The sequence below is a fragment of the Zalophus californianus genome, chromosome 5 (assembly GCF_009762305.2).
Source record: "Zalophus californianus isolate mZalCal1 chromosome 5, mZalCal1.pri.v2, whole genome shotgun sequence".
NCBI classification, from domain to species: domain Eukaryota; kingdom Metazoa; phylum Chordata; class Mammalia; order Carnivora; family Otariidae; genus Zalophus; species Zalophus californianus.
The window spans coordinates 67,787,548-67,814,385 of record NC_045599.1 but is presented as its reverse complement, the minus strand read 5'-3'; the positions used below and the strand labels follow the sequence as shown (position 1 = coordinate 67,814,385).

The 26,838-nt window shown below is 35.0% G+C and overlaps 1 protein-coding gene across 1 annotated transcript in view; it reads left to right on the top strand.

Moving 5' to 3' along the window:
* The first annotated feature begins 5,056 nt into the window (after nucleotides 1-5,056).
* The window catches only part of MEF2C (myocyte enhancer factor 2C), a 150,662-nt gene continuing 128,880 nt past the window's right edge, over nucleotides 5,057-26,838 (top strand). Inside the window, 1 exon segment of the mRNA XM_027604537.2 lies at nucleotides 5,057-5,280. The gene's annotated coding sequence lies outside the window, so the exon portion shown is untranslated.

Here is a 26,838-nt window from a genome sequence, read left to right as displayed (position 1 = left end):
GCTAGTTTCAAACAGAGATTAGAACACAGGAGCATTTGTCTGTGCTCAGTATAGCTAAACACTGCTGGGAAGCATAGGTATTATTGGTAATAGAATTCATAAAGGGTACTGAATCCACACCACCAATCCCGAAGTTTTTATAACTGGCCTTTAGGCCACATACACAATAAGCCCTTTCAGCAACTTCAGTTGCAGCTTCATTACCCCTACTTGACAAATTTTGTTAGCTTGGGATATGGTATATTTGACTTTCTCTTTTGTAATTCTTAATCAGATACAAAATTAAAGGTACAAAAAATAAAGATAAATATAGGCTCTTTAGATATGAGATAAAGGATATGATTAAACCTTGGCTTGGAATAACAAATCCTTTGCATATTGCAGATTCTCAATCACAAGCAGTCCATATGGTGTATACTGTGCATAGGCTAAAGCTGTACCTAAAGAATTTTTGAAATTTAGATATTTGGCACTATTTATTTTAAAGGCTATAAGTATTTTCACAATTAATGATCATTTTAATTATTTTGTATTTAGCATATTCGTTTTAAAATCAGCATTAATACTGATGTTACTTCAGATTAGAAGTTTTAGAAATAAATTTCTTTGAATGTACTTTAATATCAGCTTTCTTTAAAAAAAAATGTTTTTAACTGTGTACCTTGTTGTACTTACACATTTTAAGGTGCCAAAGAAGAGTTGCAAACTGTGAAGTAACTTCTATGAAGAGATGAAGTAAAGAATGGAAGGCAAATGACTGTATGTGTATGTGGTGAGTGCTTAACATTTGTTATATCATTTACCACCAAGCTAATTCATAAAGGTAAAACTGCCAAACTCCTTGTCATTAGGTATCTATAATGTAGACACATAAAAGCGATGAAGCGTGATGCAACCATTATATACTTTATATTGTAAGCAATACCGTGCCATTTTGCTTAAAGCTCACGGGTCACTTTTCAGGGCCTACCTTTGCAAGTCTCTTTTACAATTAATCCATTTCAGGGTAAGTTATGTATGTCATCTCTACTGTAACTATAAAAAGATATAACATTTTTAATGCTACTGGAATTTATCTTACTACTTTTTATATTTTTCTGAACTTCTATGTTCAATTATGTTTGTGTTGAAAGTATTCTGGCTGAAGAACAAATACTATACAGTTGAATAATCTTGAGGGGTAGATTAATCTATAGCCTCTCTTCATCTTAGGGTGGGTTGCTGTGGCAACCGCCCCAGCTTACTTTAAAATAATTTTTTAAAGCTCACTTCAAGAGCTACACCCAGCGTGGGCCAAGCTTAAAAGCAGGCATACCCAGTGAACAGGGTTTTAGTAGACTGCTGATTTAATGTAGGGAAGTAGTAAAGAGAGTAGAGTGGAGTAAGATGGTACACAACCTTGAACAGAAATTAGAAATTAGCTTTCTTTAGATTCAAGTCCTAAGGAATATGCTCTCTGTAACTTCTGTGGCACTTTAGTTAAATATATTGCTAAACAATTCTTTTTTTGGGGGGGACGAGTAAATATATATTTACATACATAATAAAGCACTTATGACAATTATTTAATAAAGAAAATATTTGGTGATTGGGGGAAAAAAGTTTATTTAAATAGTATGTCAATCCCAGACATCATTTTCTCTTAACCGATTTGTCACCTTTTATTTAACATGATAGGCCACTAGTGTCCAACTGGCTTAAAGAGTATAAGAATCTTCTACATTCCAGTCATAGAACTGGAATAGATTGGAGAATTCACGTAAGTCACTTAATTAATAAGCAAACTGAAGCCCTGAAAAGACATACTCATTAGTTAGGCACAAGTCTTGAACCAGAAAATATAGGCCTACTAACACCTAGTACAAACTCCTCCCTACACCAAAAAACATTATGATATAGCCAAGTACCATTAGGTGGTAAAGATCAGGATGATTTTGGTTAAAAAAAAAAAAAATCCAGAGTCTTTAAAGAATACAAAGCACATTTTGTATTAACCACTTTTTGAATTACCAATGAATAATTTTAAATCTCAGTGACTTTCTATTGTATATTTCTGCACAACCTCTTCTGTTCTGCTTCAACTATGAAGGCTCATGGGAAGGAAACTAATGCTAATATTAACTTAGGTCACACATAATTAAGAAGTTAAATCTGCTGAGGGGAATATTTTATATTTTAAAAGGCCAACCGTGATACATTCCAGACCCAAATTATTTCCAAATTATCCACAGTGTGGGGTTATACATATTTTTGAATGCTTGTACTATCATTGATAATTATGGGTTTGTTATAATGTTTATTATTAAATAATGCTTTAAGATGTTAAAAGGTAAAATAATTTATTTTTGAAGGAAAACCATCTAAAACCGAAGTGTACTGTGGTAAATAGAAATAATCTATAATCCATCAAAAATTAGTATGGTTGAAAGTCATGTATTGCCTATGTTCATTTGTTCATGTAAAATAGACTTTTACTATTCATTGCGTTAATATCAGGCACTATGGCAATAAACATTTGTTCCTACAAATGTTTTGCTTTGTCAAGGCATTTGTGAATCTAGAAAAAATTAAAATAATTTCATTTTTACCACCATGTATAGACATATCTTAGTATTCAAAATGACTATGCACCTTTAAATTTTTGGATTCTTTTTTTAGAAGTTGTACCTTAAATGAAAACCTGATATAGACTATCTCTGCCATATTATTAAAATGAATTCATGGTAGTAGCAAACTCACCAGATGAAAAGCAAACAGGCAAACAAATATATTGTAGATACTAATCTGCAAGAAATAATACTATTTCAGATGGCATTTGCTTCATTTTAGCTGTGCTGATAGTCACAATGGTGATGAGCCAGAAGCCTGAAGATTGTTCAGATCTGGTTGTGCTTGCCTGGAAAATCAACCTTCTCCTTTCAAGTGAAGCCTTGGGGCAGACACCTAAATGTTGAGCCCACTCTTCTGAGAAAAGCTACTCACATCAAATAGCCCCTACAATGAAGCAGGAGGCTTTTTGAATCATACATTAAAATAGTCTAGAGGCATGGTGCAGAACTTCACAGGAAATCCAACTAGTCATTGGGTTAAACACATAGTGCTGAAAGGAATTTTTTTAAGTGAGGAAATATCTTTAATTAGCTAGATATTTCAGTATACTTCTATTGTCTACTCCTGTACATTCAACGTTTTTATTTCCCGAATGTATTTTCCCTTCTTCCTTTCACAATATTAAAAAATTTTAATTTGGTTTAAACATTTTATATGATCTATAGTTCCACTGGCATGCAATCTTGTCTTTTCATGGTTTGTGTACTAGTGGGTGTATTTTATCTTTGGCTTTATTAGGTGTGGTGTAATTGGCTAGAGAGGGAAGGTGCCCAACCCCTAGTAGCCTTTCCTAAATCTTGAATATTAACCTATCTTTTTTTTTTTTTTCCTGGTCAGGTCAAGTGTTTACTGGGCTTAACATAAGTATCTTCCTTATCAGTCCCTATTTCTGCTTCCTGTGCAGCTGAAACTCTTCAGGATAAGTGAAGTCATCAGCTATCGGATAGGGAAGCCTAATGCATTTGGGAAGTTGGTTTGGTTTACATGTTAATGCTCTGGATAAAATCCAGTAAGGTGTGGAAGAGATAGAAGTAGGAGGAGGGAGGGGGAAATCTCCGAGGAAGCTGCCGCCTCGGTAAATATTTCCAAACTGATTAGAAAGTTCATGGCCCCGCGATGAAGTCGAGATTTCAGGAACGGGTACTTTATTATTTTGTACATTACTAACACATAAGAAGTATTTCGGCACTCTTTCTGGCCCTCCAGCCTTTCTGGGCCGAAAACCGCATATTCTGGGCGTGCAGGAAAAGCGCGCTGGAATCGAGTGCTGCAGACATCCTGGACGGTGGCTTTTACGCGTGAGTAACAGAGGAGCGCTCGGACGGGTGGAAGAAAGAAGTGGTTAACGCGTCTCCAAACGGGGGAAAAAGTCACAAGAGCAACTATTAGGGTCGCGCTCCTATTGGTCAGAGGAAAGAGCCCGACTTTAGAAGGACTTTCCTGCTGGCTGGCTCGCAGAGTCCCCGGGGAGCGAGCGCGCCGCAGCCGGAGATGGTTCTTCGAGCGTTCTCAGCCGCAGCGTGGGGAGAGCAGGGAGCCGCCGCTCCCGATGTTGTCTTCATTTCGTGCAATAAAGAATTGTCATTAGGTTTGCGTATGGCATGTGCCATTACCCCACCGTAAAACTAAAATTAGCAAAATGTCAGGAATGGAAAGATTGATTCACCAAGATGCAATTATCATTTAAAAGTGCTTGATTGAGGTACTGATGTTCAGTGATTTATTCTGCATACCATATACATAATTAAAGTAGTGTAGTGGAGTAATTTATCAATCTAGTTGAGACTGGAGGGGTGAGGAGGGAACTGCTGTATGTTTGTTTTATTAAAATGCTCCGAGGTCTAGTCCCGCCCCCCTTTTGCGAGAGTGAAACTGATGATTTCTCTAGCTCGCGAGGAGAGAGTCAACGGTTTGGGATTGTGAGGGAGAGAGAGACGGAGAGGAAAAGACAGCGCGAGGCAGAGGCAAAGGCAAGGGCAAGGACAAAATAAAGGGAAAAAAGAAGGCAAGAGGCACTTCTTTGGACGTGCCGCTTAGAACCCCAAGCCCGTCTGCTCCATTTGCCCTGCCACCCCCGCCTCCCCTCCCAATATCCTTCCACCACTGCCCCCGCCCCCCCCCCCCGCCTTTTTTACGCGATGTTTCAAAGGCTGCGAGCGGCTCTCCTTTTCCCATTCGTCTTCTGTCACTTCCTTCCTGGACGCAGTTTTCTGGACGAGTCTGGTTACTTTTAATCTGGCCGGCTGCTGAAAGCTACTTTCTCCTCCTCCTCTTCCTCCTCCTCCTCTTCCTCTTTCTTTTCCTCCTCCTCTTCCTCCTCCTCCTCCTCCTCTTCCGAGCGGCCTCGGCGCGCGCGAATGCGCGGCCCCGAGCGCGCCTCCCCCGCGCGCGCTCCCGCCGCGCGCGCACACACTTCGTCTCCAGCTCTCTGCTCGTTCTGCTCGCAGTCACAGACACTTGAGCACACGCGTACACCCAGACATCTTCAGGCTGCTATTGGATTGACTTTGAAGGTTCTGTGTGGGTCGCCGTGGCTGCATGTTTGAATCAGGTGGAAAAACACTTCAAGGCTGGACGAAGTAAAGATTATTGTTATTTTTTTTCTCTCTCTCTCTTTCTCTTAAGAAAGGAAAATATCCCAAGGACTAATCTGATCGGGTCTTCCTTCATGTAAGTACCTCTGACATTTCTCGAGGAAATAGAAATAGCCTGGGTATTGTCTCTGAAATCTGCATCAATATATTCCATCGCACTGGGTCTATTCCTGTGCCTTTTTGAGGGCTGAAGTTGAGGTTTGTTGTGCATTCTTTTTTTTTTTAGATTCCATGATTTCCTGGTCTGTTGCTAAAAGTAACTTTTTAGATAGTCCTATCTGTTTGCCATCAGTTATTGAAATCACTCCTGACTCGTTCTTGTCACACCAGTGTGTTTAAAGTTTCATGAAGTTAGTTCACGTCATTAGCATGTTTGATATGGTGGAGTGTGTGGAGCCTGGTGGATTTTAATATTTCACAGAATGCTCTGTGACCTTGAAGTACATGCCTCAAGATTTAGCCGCTAGTTTACTGTGCAAAGATGCTCCTGTGAGTCCCCCCCGAAGACTGTGATTTGCTTTGGGTTATGCTTCTGAGCCACTAATTCTTGGGATTAGTTTGAGCTAAAGCATGGCTGTCTGTCAGAGTATACCTTTGTGCATCTCCTCCCCTTACCAACGTGCTGGCTTGATAGAGGGCTTCTCAGTTGGTGTGGACAAAAAGTAATATCCTGGCCCTGGTCTACATTTCACAATTGGTGCTGGGGTTCAGTATATGCATTGTTGTTCAGGTCAAGTCAAACATAGCTCTTAAAAAGAAACGAGGTTAAGTCACTTTAATTGCCTTCTCTTTGGACTTTGGATGAAAGTTACCAAACTCAGTGATAAAGTTTGGCACAAAGGCAGCATATATATAGACACAGCACACTGTTTATTGTATTATTAAATATTATGCAAGGATTTAAATTTAATACTAATGTTATCTTCTTCCCAGAATAAGGCTATTAATTCTTAAAGGAAATTTTACACCTGAAACATTTCCGACTATTCTAGGTCCAGTAGTTATCATTTTTTGGAAAAAGCTCTTTTCTTCACAGTGTAGGAATATGTGTCTTTTGCATAAAATACCTTTATATGTAAATGCTGACAGTATAATAGGTAGAATCAGGCTCTCTGCCAGTTCTTTAACTGGTCCTCAGTGGAGAATTGCTTTGACACAAAGTGCATTTTACCATTGTGAATCTGATACTAACTCTAGTAGTCACTGTCTTGTGAAATGGTTAGTGACTGCATATATTTTCTAAGTGCTATAAAGGGAACTCCAGCCACCTCATTATACCAGTCAAAAAAAGTGACCAGCCTCTTATTCACTGGCACCTTGCAGTGGAATTGTGGTTGCAGAGTAAAGATGTTTATGCAGAGTATAATAACTCCAATCCCTGGAGACTTGGAAGGACATGGAAATGTGACCACCTGTGAACCCCATTTAACCTCTGTATTGCATACCAAGTTTAGCTTTAACTAGATTAACAATCTCCAATTCTCCAATTTGAAACTAAAACATCTTACTTCATTTTTAAAATAATACCAGTTTTGGCTAGTCTTTGAAAATGCTCAGTATGTACCAACCTGGCCCAAGCATTATTTTTGTTTTTCCATCAGTTTCACTTAAATATAATGCAGTTAATGAACCATATTTTGTCTCCCCATGTATGCATAAAATTCTTAAGTTAAAAGAAGTAAGTCTAAAGCAAGTGGATTCAGAACTTGACAGGTAAAATGAGATATGCCTAGCTAATATCCCATCTCAAGAGGAAAAAAAATCTCAATCTGTTGGAAAGTACATTTGGCTATAGAGTAGACTACAAGCTCAATTCTAAAAGTTTTCATCAAAGCACACTTTAAACTCAATGTTTAAAATATGATTTCCCCAGTCATGTTAAGGAGACAATAGTTGGCAGTTATCTTTGCTTCAAGTTTTACTAAACTTTATAAAAATTTACTGTTATTTGCTAATGTAATTCACAAAGCTTTGGAGTATTTGTGACATATTTTCCAGACTTCTTACAAAAGACAGTATTTTCCTTCACTCATTAATTACGCTATTTACATTCTGATTGCTGTGTATGCATGTCAAAGACAATATTAAAGACCTAACTTTTATTAAATATTAATTTGTTTCTTAGGTTTAAATAACAATGAACACTTTATATTAAAAAGTCAATTTTCCACCTTTTCTGAGCTGTTCATACTTTAAAAGTATGCAGTCACATATATTATTAACTTTTCAAAATAGAAACGTATAACATTAAATACATGAAATTTAAATAACAAGGACTTTACTGCACCTTGCCTCTTTTATTCTTTAGAAACATACTCAGTTTTCAAAATTTGGTGGAAATGGTTTATTCCAATAGTGAAAAGGACTGTCTATTGATTCAAAATTGAATACTGAAAAGGCATCATGTTTTATATTTTTCAGATTTCTATGTATTTCTTCCTTGGCCCTCACTTTTACACCGAGTCAGTAAATTGAATAGCACTACAAGCATATCTTTCTAATAAATGATTTATTGTATTAAATTTCTTTTATAAAAAGCTGAGATAAATAACTCCTTGGCATATCTTAACATTGTATTTCAAAACTTTCTTCTGTTTATTGTATTATGTTTTGTGGTTTTATTTCCCAACACTAAATGTGGTATATCTTGAGTCTATGAAATCTCAGAAAGTGACAAAAATGGGGAAATATCTGTGCGGCAACACTTATGCTCATAATAACAAAAAAAATACAGTTATTAAACAGAGAACCCTGGCTTCAGGGACATGATTCAAAACAACATGGGAGAATTTCCTATGCAATTAAGGGTTACAGAATGGGCTTTAGAGAGATTATTACTAAAGTTCTACTTTTTTTCAAAAGCACATCCTCAGAGAACACACCAGGCAGATTAATATCTAAAATTTATAAAAATGCACATATTTGTTTTATGAATATAATGATTGCCTGGACACAATGAAAAGATTTAATCACTGATGTTCACTCTGTGTGCTGCATGTGGAAGGATAGGTGATTAAGATCCCCGACCTCAGCACTGTACCTTAATCTCATGGGCGCGTGGACTGCCCTGCACTCAGTAAAGCCTGACTGTTCACCGAGATCTGTCATCTTTAGGAAATCAAACCAGATTACAGAGGCGATTCACAAAACCAGGAGCAACAACAGAGTCTGTGCACCTTACAAAAGGCAGATTACGCAGTTCACATGTTATTTTGATAGGTCAAAGATAAAAGCTGATTGTTGAGGAATGGCAAGACACTCCAATTTCAAATGATTGCTAGATAAGTATACCACAACCCTGTTGCTTCATCATTATGAAGAGACATTCAAACAATAGAAAACTCAGTTTTCAAGTAACAGGCTTTCAGTAGTGAAGTAAGAGAAAACATGTCCTTTATATATATATATATATACCTTCATTGCTTAAATTTTTAAGTTCCATCACTTCTTTATGAACAGACATCAAGTTCTGGCTGCTTATATGAAGCAGTTATCATAAGGTTTAAATGCAGTAGGCATTTTCAGAGGCGTTCTAGAGAGCACAAAACAGAATTTGCCAGAAATAAAACATACACTCATGGTATTGAATAACTGAGCAGAAAATGCATAGTAGTCAATAGCCATTATGTTATTCTGTTCCCAAATATATTCTTCATAAAAATGTGTAATTACATAGTTACGAATCCATACATTTGAAATATATCGTGATAGGTGTTTACTGGTCAAATTATATGTATTTCATGAATGTGATGTACAGTTTATTCTTTACAACAAAATACGATGTTTTGAGAGTTTATTTCAGAGAATCAAGGTTTGGTTTACATAATAACATTTTGAAAACCCCAACTTCTTACACATCCACTCTACAGTAATTTCTTGCTTCTTTAAAAATTGAAGTCCTTTTTTACCCAACTGATGCCTCCTAGTGTTTCACACAATAAAACACTAATGAGTCACCCATAAATGTAAACATTGCATTTTCATTGCCTACATTTTCTGTGATACATAAAATTAATATTTATGTGTTTAATTTTCTGTGCATTATTATAAGATAAGAAATTCTATTGAATGAGATGTTTCATCTGAGTGGATTTGTGGCACACACTTGCAGCTTTTCTTTGGCCATAACAATATCTTACTAAGTTTTAATAAGTTTATTACCTTCAGTTCCAGTTTATATATTCACTGTTTATATTCACTCTTATTCTAAGTGAAAAACATAGGCAGAATAGTAGAGCTTCCATTTTGTAGGCCTGGAAACTGTATAGCTGAGTTTGTCGGGGAATGCCTGATGAACATACTGCAAGGGGACTAACTATCTTATTTAAACATTAAAATATTTTAAAATATATAAAAACTTGCCTAGTTTGTGTCTTTATACTTGCAAATTTCTATGTGAAATGGAATAAAGAAAGAGTTTAGAAAAAATAAAATTAAAGATAAATGCACAGATTTCCCACAAATATGGAGTATATCACTTTATTAGAAAATAACAAAAAACATGCCTGGCGATTGTATTATTCGACATCATAGAAGGAAGACTTGTTAGAACATAACTTCTCATGATCAGCAGATTGTCTTAATAAGGTAGAAGTTAGTGGATATCAACTTTGGTGTGAGTTTTCTGTCATTGGCGTCATGAGTGTAGACTTTCAATACTTCTGCCCTTCTATGATTTCTAACAGCTTCAGATTGTACTTATTTAGATGGATACTTTAGTTTCTGAATATTTTTTCTTTAAAATATTTATGAAAGGAAGGAGGCATTCCCCTAATGGGTCTAAAATGCAAGGGATACACTCAAAAACCTGTAGCATTTGTGGGTCTCCTCCTGGGTTGTTATACAACATACATGTGCACAAAAACAGTGACACATTTCTTCCACTGACACTTACAAGTGGTCTCAGCATCCAAATGTAGATACTAGAGTGAACACAGTTCATTTCTATTACCTATGTGTGTGTCATTTAGTTCTCCTGATTCAAAACACGTAACATTTTAACAATATTTGACTCTCATTTAAGATTTTCTAATTTGGTCAATAATACAGTGCTATTACAATTCTGTGCATGTTGGACACATTTCAAAGAATGTAAGGGGGTGTGTTCCTTTCATTTAAGGAAGCAAACATGTAGAAAGGGGTGGACTTTTCCCACAAGAGCCAGATTTCTTCCCTTGGAGAATTGAAGCAAATATGCAGTGTGTAAGTGAATAATAGCATGAGAAAGAAAATAATTTCTAATGGTCTGCTATAGTTAGCAAAGAAACTGTTAGTTTTTTTTTTAAAGCAGTTCTTATTGATAACCTTTCTCACACTGAATGCTGAAAAAAGTCTGTGAAAGTTTGTAATTTTAATATTGAATAACTTCTGTAAAGTGCACTAGATTAATTTTGCTCAAAACAAGAATTCAATAGTAACTATTGCACAGATATATTGAGGCATAAAGAAATAAGAGGAGCTAGAAGTACTCCATTCCCTACCTCTTCCAAGAATAAGTAGATATCATCAGTGTTCTTATATTAGTTGTTTTTGTCTGTGCAAGAAAAATAATTAAAATTCTGTAACAAAGAAGACCATTGTAAAAAATAAGATTATAAAAAAGATTATCCAATATAGTATTCTCTCTTATTTCTTTGATACTATTTTAACATTAACTGCAAAAAGAAAAGTCATGTTACTATTGACTATGGAAATTATACCCGTTATATAAATTCATGTATTGGTCAGGTGATAATATCAGTAACATTCATTTGTTATCACCATAGTGTACTTTTTGTACATTGTCATTATATTACCCAAGTTAAATCCGTGTATTTATTTTTAAAATATAGCCAGTGTAAATAAAGTTCAAAGTACATATGAAGAGAATCTTTTGAGGACATTATAAAGAAAATTGGTGACATTATAAGCGATAAAAACAGTAAACCTATTACAGGCAGATTTCTACAGGAATCATTACTCTTTAATAATGCAGATGTTATAGAGACTTTGTTAATTCTTAATGCTGTAAATTTTAAATGAATGGAGCAATGTTGTTCATCCTGCAAGTGGTTGCGATTCATGTAGAATGACAGTGCAGATCTTCTTGTAATGATTTAAATGAAGTACCTTAAACTTGTTTTTAGAGACTGGAGAAACTGGTGAGAACCTATTTTTTCCAAAGAGCATCCTGAGCGTGGTCTGGTTTTCCTCTTGTATCTTGTTGTCATAGATAAGATACACGTGAAGAATTCATAAAAATTGCTCTCAGATACTATGGGTCTCTAGCATAAAGGATTTAAAAAGCGATGGATATGGTCCTTTGATAGAATGAGAAGTGTTTTTTAAAACAGCTACAACTACCTCTCTTTTTTTCACACATCTGTGTTTTCAGCAAGTTAGAATGATAGCAAGAGAATGCGTCTTTCTTCGAACCCCGAAGATAAGCAGCTTTGGCTTAGATATGCTTATTTATTTGCAAAATTAGAAAGTAGATTTACTAATGTAAATAAGTGGGGACAGACAAGAAAATTAGTCTACTATTTAATAGAGTAAACATGACTTCTTTAAACCTCCTAATTAATTGTTGACCATATATAAGGTGTGCAACCAAGGCTTATTATGGAAGGCCAGTATTATTGCTTAATGTAACATGAAGCATTGGGATTTCTTTAAAGTAATTTTGAAGATGTGATTATTTAGCAGAAATATTCACTGGAGCATTTTATTTTTAGAAACCATGGTCACACAAGGAAGCCTTTATAGGACCGACTACCTAATTGCAGTCAAAAATCTCTTTAATGAATGAACACACACACACAGAGAAGAACACACATTTTAAGAAAATAATGGCCCTGTATTTTTCAATTATTTTGCCACGTTCTTTATATCCGATCAGAATGTATATGTCTAAGCAGATGTTTTAAGTTATATTCTTCATGTAGGTGAGTCTGTAAATGTACCATTTAACTTAAATGGTTTTGTGGGAAGGTAGTTTGAGGAGTTTAAAAAAAAAAAAAAACTCCAGTTACTATAGTTTCAGCTCTTTCTTTTTAAAAACAGTAATTATACTCAGGATAAAGAAAGAAAAATAAACTCTTTTAATTCTTTGTAACATCCACAGTTTCTGAGGTAGAGCCCTGGTGTATTTTTATTTCTGAATATGCAGGGCAGGTACTGGCCGCAGAGCGACAAAATGAAAACTTCCTGGCTGCAGACCAGATACAGTGCACAGTGCCACATCATAAACTTCCCCTCTTCTGTCTCGGAGTGATTTCAGCCCGAAGTAATGTCCTTTTTTCCCCTTGCGTAGGCTAAGGAGCAGAGGGCCTTCTTCCTGGGCAATGGCTTTGGGAAAGGAAAAGCAGAATGTTTCCCCTCTTTAACTTGAAAATTCTGCCTCTTAAATCACTAAGACATTAACTGCAAAGTGAATTCAGTATGTTTCCTTTCTCTTCCCATATAGCAGTGTAGAATGCATAAAACAATTGGTGTAAGATAGAAAATGAGACCCCTTCCCAACCCCCTCCTCCAGCACACGCAGGCCCAGTCAGATATCTGTATTTTTTTTGTTTTGTAGAGAAAAATATAATGGTTTCTTTTCAATAAGGCCTGTGCATTATATTCCAGATATGTTAGGTCATTTTGTGATGCAAATTAACGTGGAGTGCTTTTTTTGTACTTATCTCGGGAAATAGCAATGTTCTACCACAATATGTGGCACTACAGTAATTTTTATTGATAAACCACTCCCAGTTTTAATGATTACTAGGTCAAAATACAGAGTACAAAGAGAGAAAATATGGGTTTTAGTTTTCAGATTTGGTTTATGTTCTTCATTTGAAAAGTACAATGTAAGTTATGTGCTTATTACCATACAAAATAAATCAACTTCTAAATATTTGCATTAGTATTCTTTGCATTTGAAACTTTAGTCTGAAAACTCATAGTTCTCCTTGTAAAATGAAAAATTTGTTATAACAGTCTTTAATTACCAGTTACATTTTCAACCGATACCAATGTGATTTTTGAATATCTCATTAAAAAATAATTTTTAGCAGTCATGGCTCCTTTCAGTTAGTAGCAGAATTCTCATTTGTGTAAAGTAGACAAATTATTGCCAGAACACCTCTCTAAAACTAGCTTCCTCTTGTAGAAATGTATGAAGTGGGAGTCTTAAGTAGACCAACAGTTACATGTAATTTAATGTTATTTCTCTTTAAAATAGATAAGAGATCATTTTAATTATGTTTAAATATCTAGCAACTATTTTTCTGTGACTGCAAGTGTTTCCTAAAAATGTATCAAGAAATTATCCTAAAATGTAAAAGGTAGCTCATAACAGCATGATCACAATGACCTATTCTTGCCAAAGGTGTTATGAGCAAAGGCCCTATACCTGGCACACTTTCAAGGCTCCTTAGCAAGGAGAACTTTAAACTTTTTTTTTTTTTTGCATATAGTAATACACATAGGAGTCTGTAATTTTCTGACGTTTATTTCTTACAAAATTAGACATTCTATTTAAAAATCCAGTTCCAACCTTTAAAATTATGCTTTCATTTAGGATATGGTATGAGACTTCTTTATCTTCTTGGGATTATCCCGAACTGTAGGATAATTTGAATCATCACCACTTGATAAATACTGTTAGACACGTTGTAAAGTTCAGTTGTTTAATATGTGTACTGAATAAAATATTTTAAATAGAAAATGGATTATTTTGCTATTTAAATTCTAAAACTATACCTGATTAAAACATGAATCTCTTGGAGATTTCTGTAGTAGGTAATTCTCTGGGCAAAAATTTTTAAAATTTTAAACAGCCAACCAATAAATTACCAAGTCCTTTTTTAAGGTGCCTGATTTCCATTCACATTTGAAGAGCCTCATTAAGTTGTGGGTGGCCTTGAAGTAAAGATTCTATGGTTGAGAAAGTAGGTCTTTCACCCTTCTTCTGCAACAGTTCATATGTTAAAAAGATATAAATCCAGTCCTAATTCCATTAGGATTATTTTTCTTAACTAAGTGAAGACTAACAACCTGGCTATTTAAAAAAAAAAAAAAAAAAAGTTTATCCATTCAGTCATTTCTAGTATTTATCCGAAGATGCCTCAGAGTCTTGTGTAGGTTATAGGTTAAGGAAAAAATTTGACTACTTTTTTCTTTTCTTTCACATTTGAGTTTCTCTCCCCTTGCATAAACCAAAAAGAAATTCCTACGATGACATTAATAGATTTGTAAAGGACCGGGTAAGATACTCAGTCCCATGGCTTATTTTCCTATGGCCCTTTGGTGGAAATGAATGGTCATTGTCCCTTTTAGGACTGTTCAATCTTTCTTGAGTTAGTGTGAGCTCTATGTGATTTTTTTTTCCTTCTCTCATTTTATAGCTTCAAATCTTAAAGAATTGACTTCATCCTTTTTTCCCCTCAGTTTTTTTGTTTTTGGATTCTGTCCTGAGTTCTCTTCTTGCTTCAAAACATTTGGTATTGTGATAAAGCAAGTATACTTTCAACTGGATTTGACTACACATGAGACTGTAGAATGTCTCCTTACACTTGAGAGATTGATGTGGTTCATCAAGCCCAATGCTATGTCATGAAAGATCTCTAAACACTAATGTTGAAACAGCTAAGGCTACAGGATGATACCTTTGTAAGGAACTGCCGACAGCTTTAGAGTCAATCGATGGCATAGCCACAGCAAAAATGCACAGCGTTGTGAAGTCTCAGGAGGTGGTATAGTTATCGGACTTGTTGAACCAAAATTATGGTTTTCATGATGTTTGTGAAGTGTTGGGCCAAAACTCCAAGATGTGAGTGTGTGCGTAAGGGGGGGGGGGGGTGCTAAGTGGAGGAGAGCAGAGAGAGTGAGAGACAGAAAGCATGAGAGACTGAGATGAATGCAAGAGAAAGAGAGAATCAGTTCTCTTGATTTGCAAACATGAAAAGTTTGAAAACTCAGTACCGTATTAATATCATTTGTTTAAATATACACACGTGTGCTCTTAGAGAAACAGGCCCTTAAGCTATAGAGAGTAATAATGGTTAAGAGCAAAGACCAAAGTGGGTTCAAAATCCAGCCTCCCATTTATTGGCTAATGGCTTTAGGAAGGTTATTTAACCACCAGAAAACCTCAGTTTCAGCATCTGTAAAATGGGGATGATAATACCACCGACGTTTTAGAGTTGTAAGAATTAAACAGGATGATACATATAAAAGCACAATGTAAATGGTTAGTAATTAGTAAAAATTATCATAGCACTACACTATATTTTAATCATTTTATCTTCCTCCCAATGATGATCACTTAGGAATGCTTGATGGGATAATTATTTTGAACTTTTTTTCGATAATACTTTCATACCATTAAAATTGGGTTACTTTCAAGGCAAGTCTAATTCTGATTCTGTTAGGTCAATGCTAATGGCTACTAAGGAACAATACAGTTTTTTCTCCAAGAAACTCAAAATCTTTCATAGATCAGATGTTGTTAAATATATTATTTTTAGAACCAGAAATGGGACCAAAGAAACACACAATTCATCTCTGAGGTGTTTTGTTTTTTTAAGATTTTATTTATTTATTTGACAGAGAGAGCAAGAGAGCACAAGCAAGGGGGAGCGGCAGAGGGAGAGGGAGAAGCAGGCTCCCCACTGAGCAGGGAGCCCAACACAGGACTCGATCCCAGGACCCTGGGATCATGACCTGAGCTGAAGGCAGGTGCTTAACCAACAGAGCCACCCAGGCGCCCCTCATCTATGAGTTTTAAGAGTCATTTATTGAAAGTTCTGAATTCCAGATAGATCATGGCTTAGTTTTGATAAAAGTTCAGTTTGGAGGAAGAGTTTGATGTACATCGAGTTATTAGGTGGTTTTAACTGTAAAGACAGCCTCACCAAGAATTCTAAAGGTTTTTTTTTTTTTTTGTCATGGGTTTTTTTAGGGTTTTTTGCATTAGTATTATCCACTTTTGAGGGATTAGTATTCTCTGTTTTTTTTATTATCTAATTTTTTATTACCCAATTTTGATTGCATATGGAGACAGAATTAATTAATGAAGAATGAGGATCATTTTACTCACCTTTCTATTCCTTCACAGTCACTTTTGCCTGTAATAGATATTCTAGAGAAATTCGCTGAATAAATTAATGAACTGTATTTATTTGTAAAGATAAAATGCATTTTTTATTCAAATAGTTAAAAAATAAGTAAACGACATTCCTATCATGCTTTTTTGTTCCAGATTTAAGAGATTATTTATTTTAATTACAGTTTATCAACTATGAGAGGATGAACAAATGAACTTATCTTGAGTATTTTTCTACATGTGAGAAGAAATACTAAGTAGTACAGAAAATGCAGAATTTTACCTGAGAATTACACCTTCTGATAACATAAGTAAACAAATTTGGGTTGGATGTTGATGAAATGGGACTATTACTGGTCTCAGAGGCTGTTCACCACTTTTTTGTTCAGCTTTTATATTCACTTAATTTTTCGAAGAAATTCATATTTTGGATGACTGATAATGTCAACGAGGCCTGCCCAGTTTGGACAGCCTGTGGAGTTGCAACCACTTGGAATTATTCTCACACTCTTGAATAATGCCCCTCTAGTGTGCACCTTGCATTTCAGCTTTCTTTTCTAGCCCTGTTTTAATGTAGGGCTAAAGAGTGCTCAGTGCAAGGAATACTTGCAGAGTGGACTTCCCTATGGTAAAATAGCATGGACAGCTCCCAACACTGCAATCAAGGATGCCTCTAAAAGCTTTAATTTAAAAATAATAATAATAATAATAAGTCTGCATGAAGATGATGGAGCCCTCTAAGGCACATGGGTTTAGAGAATTATTCCCATCTGCAACCCCCTCCCCCTGCTTAGTAGCCCTTTCCAGGGTTATGATTACTGGAAAATGGCTGTTAATCACCAGATTTTTTTTGACTGCAGCTGCTTCAGTCAGACTACTAATCTATTAAACAACTTTGTCTCCAGTTTAAAATTTGCATTGTATACTGTATAGAATAAATTTTCATTGTAATCAGAGCATCCAAGAGAACTTCCTGATATGATTTATAGAAGCACATTTGTTTTTATGGCTGGACCTCTAGTGCCATTGAGCCAACTGTTTAAACAATACTGTGGTTGATCAGCATAAAATAAAATATTGTAGCACTAGTGAGTGTAAGCAGCATTTACAATAGTCACATTTGCAGAAATTTGGATTGTGGCATCTCTAGTACTTGGCAGTGTAATACCCACATAATTCAAAACTTAACCTAGATATTTAAAATTTGACTTCAACCTGACAGGATTTTTAGAAGTTTAATGTTCTGGTACCAAACTGTGGTAGAGTGGTTTGGCCTCTTTTTCTACCCTAATGCTTATTACATTTGCCATAATTTGAAGAAATAATCTAAAACCTGAGTCAATATTTGGTGCTAAAAAAAAAGGACAAAACAGCTTTAACTTACAAAGGACCCTTTAAAAACACATTCTTATATGTAAAATTGACAAGCTACAAGAGGTGGTTGGATGAAGTTCATCATGTTGGAAAGAATGTTTCAATTAAAGTTGAGCACTTTCTCTTCCAGGTCTTTTTTTCTCCGTTTTTTATTTGCTGTGCCAAGGTATCCATGTGCGTTTTTCCACTGTCATCTGGCTCATTCCCAGCAGATGCACACAATCTGTTCCGCTGTCACTAACAGGGTTCGGTTTATGAAAAGAATGTGTCAGAACATGCCACTATAGTCACTTTTACAGGTTTTTTTTAAGAGTAACTGAGAATATATGCATTGCCCTAGTTTTATTGTACTCAGCCTTTAAGAGATTTCTAAGAAACTTTTATAATATTCATAGACCAAAAGCTTTCTTCTAAACATATTTTTGACCAAATATTTACTCTTTATTAAAAATAAAATTGTTAAAGTTCATAAACCTTTTTAATGATGAACAGAATGTATTGTATTTAAATTTAAGGGTAGATTTTTATAGGAAGGTTTAAAATAAGACCGATTCTTTACCAAAAAAACAAATTTTCAATTATCAAATTTATTTCATAATCATTACATACATACCTTATACTAAAAACAAACCACTTTCCTACTCTAATCAAGCTTTATTTTAAAAATATTGTGATACACTATTTGGCATCATAAATACCAATTATTTGACTTGAAAGATACTAGTTTCCTTAAGTCTTCGACATCATCAAATTAGACCAAAAGCAGTTAAACTATCGAATAATTCTTATTCTGTATAGAGACACATTAAACTGTATAATCTCAAAATACTGTGACATTTTTCTTTTGAAGATATTCACATCATTCTAAAAGCATGGTAGGTAAATACTTCTGAACTTAATTTTTATTTATTAGGGTATCTCTACTACTATCAACCATTCTAAATAAAAATTCAGTTGTTGTCTTCATAGAAAACAATTTCTCTGGTTTTATACAATTAAAAACATCTGAAACTTGGATGAAACTTGCATTCATTCCTGAAATAAATGATTTAGCACAATTTGAACTTTTAGGTATGTATGTGTTGTAAGCACCTACTGCATAAATATATGCACATGCAGATAGATAATGGACACATTTACTTCATGTATACAGATCATGATATTTAAATATGTCCCAGAATTGAAGATTTAAAAATGAACCTAAGTGCTAATTTTAGATTTTCTAAACAATTTTTGATATGAAAAGCAGTTCAGAGTTCAGGAGAATTAAGCATTTTTTAATCAAAATTATAATTCACTTGAACTAAAACTGAAAATACAGAAGCTATATTAATGAGGGATCACTTATACAAATTAAGCATTAATTATACGTATTTATATCGGAAAACTAGTTCTTAGATTTCTGCATAAAGAAAATTTATGAAATACATTTTAAGGCATAATTTCTGTCAGAAAATTTTCTGATTATGAAACTGATACATTGTCACATGGACAACGCAAGCAATATAAATTAAGAAGCTTCTTTGCAAACACTGCACATTTAGCAAGAAAATAATTTACTTAGAACTCATTGCTCTGTTGTCACATCATCTTGATTAATTGCCAAATAAATTTTCTTTCTAGAGTTGTATTAAATGATTGTTGTAGGAAATTTTCATAATACCTAAAGAAAGAGGAATCCTTGTTTATTATATTTCAAATATAGCAATGTTACCATATCTATCATAAGTTGATTTTGTAATGTTTTTGAGGGCACATGTATGTAAGAGTGATAAAGGACAGTTCTGGAGTTCACTTTTTCCTGCCAACATTTTAATTTATCCATGACTTTATATGTCAGATAACTTTACTTTTTACCTAGTCTAGGTACTTGAATTGTTTTGTTTTTGGTAATCTTGAATATTTGCCCTAGGGATAAAAGCACTGCTCTACACCAAAAATCACAGGTGATGAACTGAAAGAATGTTTGGTCAATTCCCATGGGATGTCAGAGCCTCTTCTCTTCCCAGAACCGTCAGTAGTGGGGCTGGGGAAGAATTGCTGTTGCATATTACAAGATGGTAGATTTGGCCTCGCTAACTTGCCGGTATTAGGACAGAAGTCAGGGATTAGAGAACAACCAGAATCTTTTCTTTTGCTACAATTTGATTATACATACAATCATTTGGAGACAAAACTCCATGGGCAAACTTAATTATACGTATTCTGAATGACTAATCCCTAAAATTCTCTATCACTCAAAGTGTAAATACTATCCTAAATTTCACTGGGAATGAAAAAAGCTTGCTCCTCTTAGCGAGATTCACAGAACTTAAAGAATATTTGGAAATATGGTTTACCCTGTGAAATACTTCTAAATACCAGATCTTCTAAAAAGGTAGGCTCTTTTATTTAATGATCTGGGAGTGCGTGGCTGGCTCAGTCAGTAGAGCATGTGAGCCTTGTTCTCGAGGTTGTGGGTTCAAGCCCCACATCAGGTATAGAGATTTCTTAAAAATAAAATCTTAAAAAAAAAAAGAAAGAAAGAATCTGATTTTTTTCCTAATTTTATTTTTAAAAATTAAGGGAAATGTGGTTTTGAAACTTAAATTTTTCCTGGTTCTCTAGGAAGTGAACTATGGGGCCAAATTTATCTCAAAAATTTTTTTTGGTTTCTATTCTTTTTTTTATTCAAACTTAATTTTGCCAGTTGCCTCAATTTCTGACACGGATGCCACACTTTTTTGTGGTTGGGAGGTAATTCTTTCTTTGCATTTGCTTAGTCATAGGTCTTTTTGGGGTAAAGACAGATTATTTTTATGAAGTTGTCCCCAAAATATGTATTATTCATAGACTGACTAAGAAACCCTTCAAAGAGTCTCACTGCACGGGTAATGATAGGTTGGACTGCAGTGACCAGAAGGCTCTCCACTCAGCTTTCTTTAGGGAATTTAAAGACAGTTGTATCCTTTTTCCATCTGCATCAACATATGTTGACCAGTTGGTTTTCAATTCATGCTGGCTTGGTGGTTGGAAGGAAGACTGATCTTCTATAAATATATTGATACTTTCAACTATGACTTAGGAATTCCACTTTTATCCAGCATCATTACTAAAGGTATCACTAATAATTCTAACAACTTTTATGATACATGTAAAAGGCTTGTATTATTAATTTGGAAGTATTCTTAATTACAACTATTTTTAGGTGGTAATGATCACAGCTGACATGTTTTGAGAGTTTTATTGTGTATTTGGGCATTGTTCTAAGGCCTTGAGGCTTTATATACATTAACTCATTTATGAGATAGGCACCGTTGCTATCCTCATTTTGCAGATGAAGAAACCAAGGCCAAAAAAAAAACCCCAAAACGAACTAAGCCATTTACTTCAAGTTATCCATTTTGTTAATGGCAAAGCTAGAACCTCACCCAGATAGTCAGCCTCCAGAGTCCACTCTTTTATCCACTAAGCCAAAATCTCACATAAATGATCTCAGCAATTAGATAAGAAAAAAAATGACTCACCTATAGATACTTAATTTTGCATGGCATCTTGGGGAAAAGTATTCAGGAATCCCAGAATGAAATGTTCATAAACTCCATTTATGAGATATGTTAGTACTGTTTTTAAAAAGAAGTGAATTAATTCTTGGTCTGTGATATAGTTCTGTATTGTTAACCTGGATGGAAAAAAATATATCTTGTCAACTGATAGATCTTTTTTCACAAGCAATGTCTTATTCCTTTTGGTGAAAATCTGTTTTTCTAGTTACAATAATAGCTTTAAATTGAAATGTGAACATCTAGTTTTATGTTACCAACCTCCAGTTTGCTTCCCACTTTTTGAGCTGTTTTAATTTTTAATCTTTACTTGCAGGAATCATAGTAATTTATAGAGTTTTAATTTAAGAATGTGAGCTGTATGACAAGAGTTCATAAATGGATAATAAAATTTTTTAGGAGTTATCCAGTTAATTAGTGCAGATTGGTATTTTGGAGAATTTGAATTAGAGCATACCTTTTAACTTCTTCTTTGTAGTTGAAACAGAAAACAAACAATACCTTAAAAACAGAGACAGATGTGAGATAAATACTGACGAGTTAGAACAATTTCCATTATATTTGAAAACTAAGAAATATTATACCAAGTTTATTTATCCAATGCATGGCTTTCAGTTTTGGCTGAATATTTCTGTGTTCAGTAAAAGACATTTTGAAAAACGTAAAGGGATCACTTTTAGAATTTTTATTATGAGGAATAATACTAATTTCCTTTCCTCTCATAAGCAGTTTTCTTATTTTTTCAGAAAAGTTTTACCATGCTCTTCACTAGATGTGAGGACAGAAAGACTGGCCAGAGGTCAAACTGGACTCAGATATTTCTGAATTACCAAATGTATGCACTTTAGACTTCAAAATTAATAGCTACCATATCTTTACAGACGTGGTTTCCTTGCCAAATCTCCAGTGAATATTAGTAACTGCATTTGGTACTGCTTTATTTCACTGTTGAAGAGAATCAAATGCTATTTGGCTTACAGTACAAACAGCAAAATAACCTGTGTTTTCTGTAGATTTGGGAATTAGATCGGTGATTTGGAATTAATTGGTTACAGTGATAAATAGCCTCCATGTCATTTTATGGTGCCCACTGATAAGGAGAGGTTTGTGTGCTTTATGCAATATTAAGTGCCACTGGTAATGCTCAGTGTTCATTCCTCTCTTACTAATGAAACCACCGAGGCTAGTTATGCCTACTTCCTAATGTTATTTTGACTACAGTTGTTTGAATTCCCTCTTTGGAATCTTCTAACTGTAAAGCACACTCTTAAGACTTCATGAAACAACGGCTTTATATTTAGTATCCATTTGAGTTCTAAATATACAGGAAACAAGTATTCACTATAAAGGCCTGGATTACCCAAACACTGAGGAGGAAGTCATAGCGGTTGGCTAATTCTATAAAAGATAATTACTTATTAGCAATATTTCCAGAAGAAGATTGTGATATAATTAATACTGCATTTCAAAAGCCTTTTAAAATTTTTTGATCATCCAAAGACTAAAATCAACTCACAATTTCTTACAAACAGAATCCATTCAAAAACAGCTGAAATTGATCTTGGGCATATGTTAAGTAACAGAGTCTGAGGTATAAAACATTGGGTGTCCTTTACACAGTTAATTTAGAGCAGGGAGTTCTCAATCCTGGCTGTTGAGCTTTTAGGGAGATATTTTTGGCGGGGGGGAGATTTTATTTTGCAAATACTGTTACCTGGGTCCCACCTCCAGATTTAAATTATGTTGGTGTGCTGTCTGGCCATTGCTGTTTTTCAAAGCTGCTTGGGTGATTTTGATGTGAGGCCTGAGTGAGAGCCACTATTTAGAAGAAGATAAACGTGAATCTTGAACTTAGTCATAAAACTCCGTGCATCCTGAAAGTTAAAGCATATTCCTCTGCCCATAAGATGTCTGCTGCTATTTTCAACATTTCCCCTTGGACATCAACTACAAATTAATTAATTAATCTGCCAGTACATTCAGCAGGTGTTTAATGGGAATTGGCTTGCTAGGTGTTAGGGATACAAAAGTGAAAGATGGAGTCTCTGCCCTTGAGGAATTCGGTCTGATGAGGGAGATGAACATGCAGAATTGCAATTATGAGTGTAATGGATAGATGTTACAATGCAGATATGTTGAAAGTAAAGTGGATGTTTCAGTGATGAAATGTTCAACTTTTTTGGGGAGATGACTGGTCGGTCAGGCCAGTCTTCAGTAGAAGAAAAGGACACCTAAGGTGAGTTTTAAATGATGAGTCAAATCCTGGCAATTTCCTGGAAAAGGGAATTTTTTTGATCCATCTCCCCTCTGAAAGCATAACAGACTTTTATGAGTCTTTTATATGATCTGCTGTATTCTCAACTTTGCCTCCGCATTTGGAGAAGCTGCCCAGGCCTTGTCCAGGAATTCAGGTTTTGTTGATATCGAGGGCAGCTGATGAAGCTCTGAGGATGGTACCAGATGTGGGAAGAACCTAGCTAATCCCCTTTCCATTCTCTGGCTTGACAGAAAACCTCACTGTTACGGATATTGAGGTAACTTGGAGGACTTGCTCCTCCTCCACTCCCACTCATGCCCTATTTCCTAGACACAGCTGAAAGGAAGGATGGCCTGATCCAGGTCCTCCCCTGCAATTCACTCTTTTGGCAAGGATTGTGAAATAAGTTATGAATGAGGGAGCAGAGCACCAGCAGTGAGGTACCACTTCAAGGATACTTTATATAGTGGAGACCCAACAACATTTATCTTTTACAAAAACTAATTTAAAAAAACTTCAAGTGGCATTTATCTTTTTTCCTTATTCTAAAAAAGCAAAAATAGATAAATAAAAGTGCTTCAGAGATATCATACCCCTAGGAAAAAAATCTTATGTACTTTAAAAGTGCTCTATGAAAGGGATTCTAATAGAAGGGAATAAATCTATAAGACATAGCAAACTATGGTCTTAGAAGAAACATAGAATCCAGGAAATTTTATTTGATTTTTCTGTGTTGCCAAACAAACATATAACACACACACACACACACACACACACACACACACGCCAGTTTCTCTATGTATGTCAGAAGACAGAAAAGGGAAGACAAGAAAATAAATACACTGGTTCCACAAGTTGTATTAGAAGAATGTTGCATCATTTCATAAGAAGCCTTACTGTAAAGTGAGCCACACGCAATTTTATGTAAGGAAGGTTAGATGGTGGTCTTGGTTATATAATGGAATAAAATTCCAAATCTATAAACAAACTTCTCATTGCAGCTACTAGACCACATTACCTCCACAAACCAGATTCTTCATGAAAATAAGCCCAATTTCATATTGGGAGGAAAGAGGGGGAACAGGGCTGCACTGCTTGATTATATCATTTCCCATTGACTAGAGAATTAAATGAGTTATGAAAAATGAGAACTTTGATCTAAGGGGTTGACTTTTTGAAAGTCATAAAATGTACTGAGTTTGATCTCAAAGAGATAATACATTAACATCACACATACAATTAGAAAATTATCACCTTGAGTAAATTAAGTATACAGCATTGAATTCAATTAGTGTGTTATTAGAGATTTACAAGTCAGTAAATATCATAAGGTGAGGTTAATTTTTTTAAATGCAATTGGAAACCCTCCAAAGATTCAGTAGGATCTAGGTGAAAACAAGTGATTTTAAGCCCTTGAAAGTCTCCCAATGCTGGTGCAGGAATGGGACATATTTAGCAGAACTATTTTATCTCAGAAAGGCAGAGCTTTCTATGACTGCAACTATTGAGAGTCAGTGAGGTTATCCAGATGAGTTTTTCTCTCGCATCATGAAATAGCTGAGAAGCTCTTTCATGGGAATCAGCTCATAAACGGATAAGCTAGTAAATTTCAAGAACATACTACGTTCAAATAAGATAATGCTATAACATAGCTGTATTGTGGTGTTACATTTCTAGGAGAACTTAATAGAGTGGATTTCAAATATGGCTTCACATTTGACTTCTTGGAGAGCTTTTTAAAAAATTTCTGGAGAACGAGATCCAGTGATTATGATTTCATTGGTCTGGGATCGGTCTAAGTATCGGGACTTTTTTAAAAATATCTGAAGTGATTCAAATGTGCAGTCAGGGTTAAAGACTACTGTTAACATTCAAAATCTTTAGAACTTTGAATCATCTTTGAACACTAGGGTGAAGTAAATACAGAACGTTATTAGCATTACTTCCCTCTTAACTATAAAATTGAGAAGAAAATAGATTTCTTAAGTTACAACAGGAACATTATCTCTTCCATAGACTCTTCCCTTTCTCAGTTTATGAGACCAGCTGTATCATTCCAGTTTCTTAAATTATTGTCATTTCTAAAGATGAAGTAACAGGGGAAGTGATGAACTTTATAAATAGACTGTCTAAAATATTTGGCATGAGGGGTCAAGATGTAGGCGAAGCTGGAAAAAGACTTTAGTGTGTATATTAGCCAGAGGCCAGCAGTTGTTGAATTCCCTAAATTTCCTTAAGAAAGGGAAGAATAAGAATACCTTTAAGAACATAATTTTTTTTTCCAATGTGTAGTCAGTAAAACCCAGAGGAAAAAATAATGTACCTTTCGAGCCAAAATTAGGTCATGCCAACCACAGCAAATTGGAAGCTCTCCTTAAAATGTAGTCTTACAGGATTGCTGTGGATCTTCTTAATGTCATGAACGTGGTGGGGCTGGCGCTTCCAGATCATGACTGCAGAACTCTCCTGAGCAGCCCAACTCCACTGACTTGAGTCTGACCACCCCATGCAGGCTGCCATTGGCATACAGACATGACCTAAGATTGTATCTGAAAGGTATGCTCTGGAATACGGCATTTTTTTAAGATGAAAAAGTTTACGCTTTCTAAACAACAACAACAAAACACAGTTTCTTTTTTCTTATGATTCTAGAGGTGGGGAAATATTCAAGAAAACAGGGAATGGACCCATCTAGCATAGTGGCTGGCAGGCATGGCTTCCTGGTAATTAGGAGAAAGTTGCCAGAGAACTACCTTACCATTAAAAGAAGAAAGAAAAAAAACCCTACAAAGTAATAGTTTCATTCATTTAGTCACCTGTACTCATTGGAAGTGGCAGGACTGTTCTTTTTCCAGCCTTGAGGGATGTGGAAGAAAATTAGAAGGCACTTCATTTCATTGGCACTTATCATTATTAGAATGTTGAATCTACTGCAAAATGCAGTATATTTCCATCATGTAGAAGAAACTGCTGCTTTTTTCCTACTTGCAGAACATAGCATTTCATTGGTGTTTCTATTCATTATTTGAATGTTGAACTAGCCATAAAAATGTAACTTATTTCCATTACATAAAGGAAATTTATACTCTTTCCTTCTTGAAGAAAGTATTTAATGAAATGATAAGACCTGTAAGATTTTTAAAAACTTTATTACAGAATGCACTCGAGAACTTCATTGAGTTGTGTAAGGAAAATATTAATGTCCCTTATAATACCCCATATATTTGTTCTGTTCTCAAAGAAAAAAAAACTGAGATATATCTCTTGTTGAACACTACTAAATTTATTCCCACCCAAGTTTTTAGACTTGTTCCTAAAGACCTTGTCTAGCCAAGGCCTTTGTAGCCATTAGCTTTAACATCTATCCCATATCTGCAAAAAGAAGTTTTT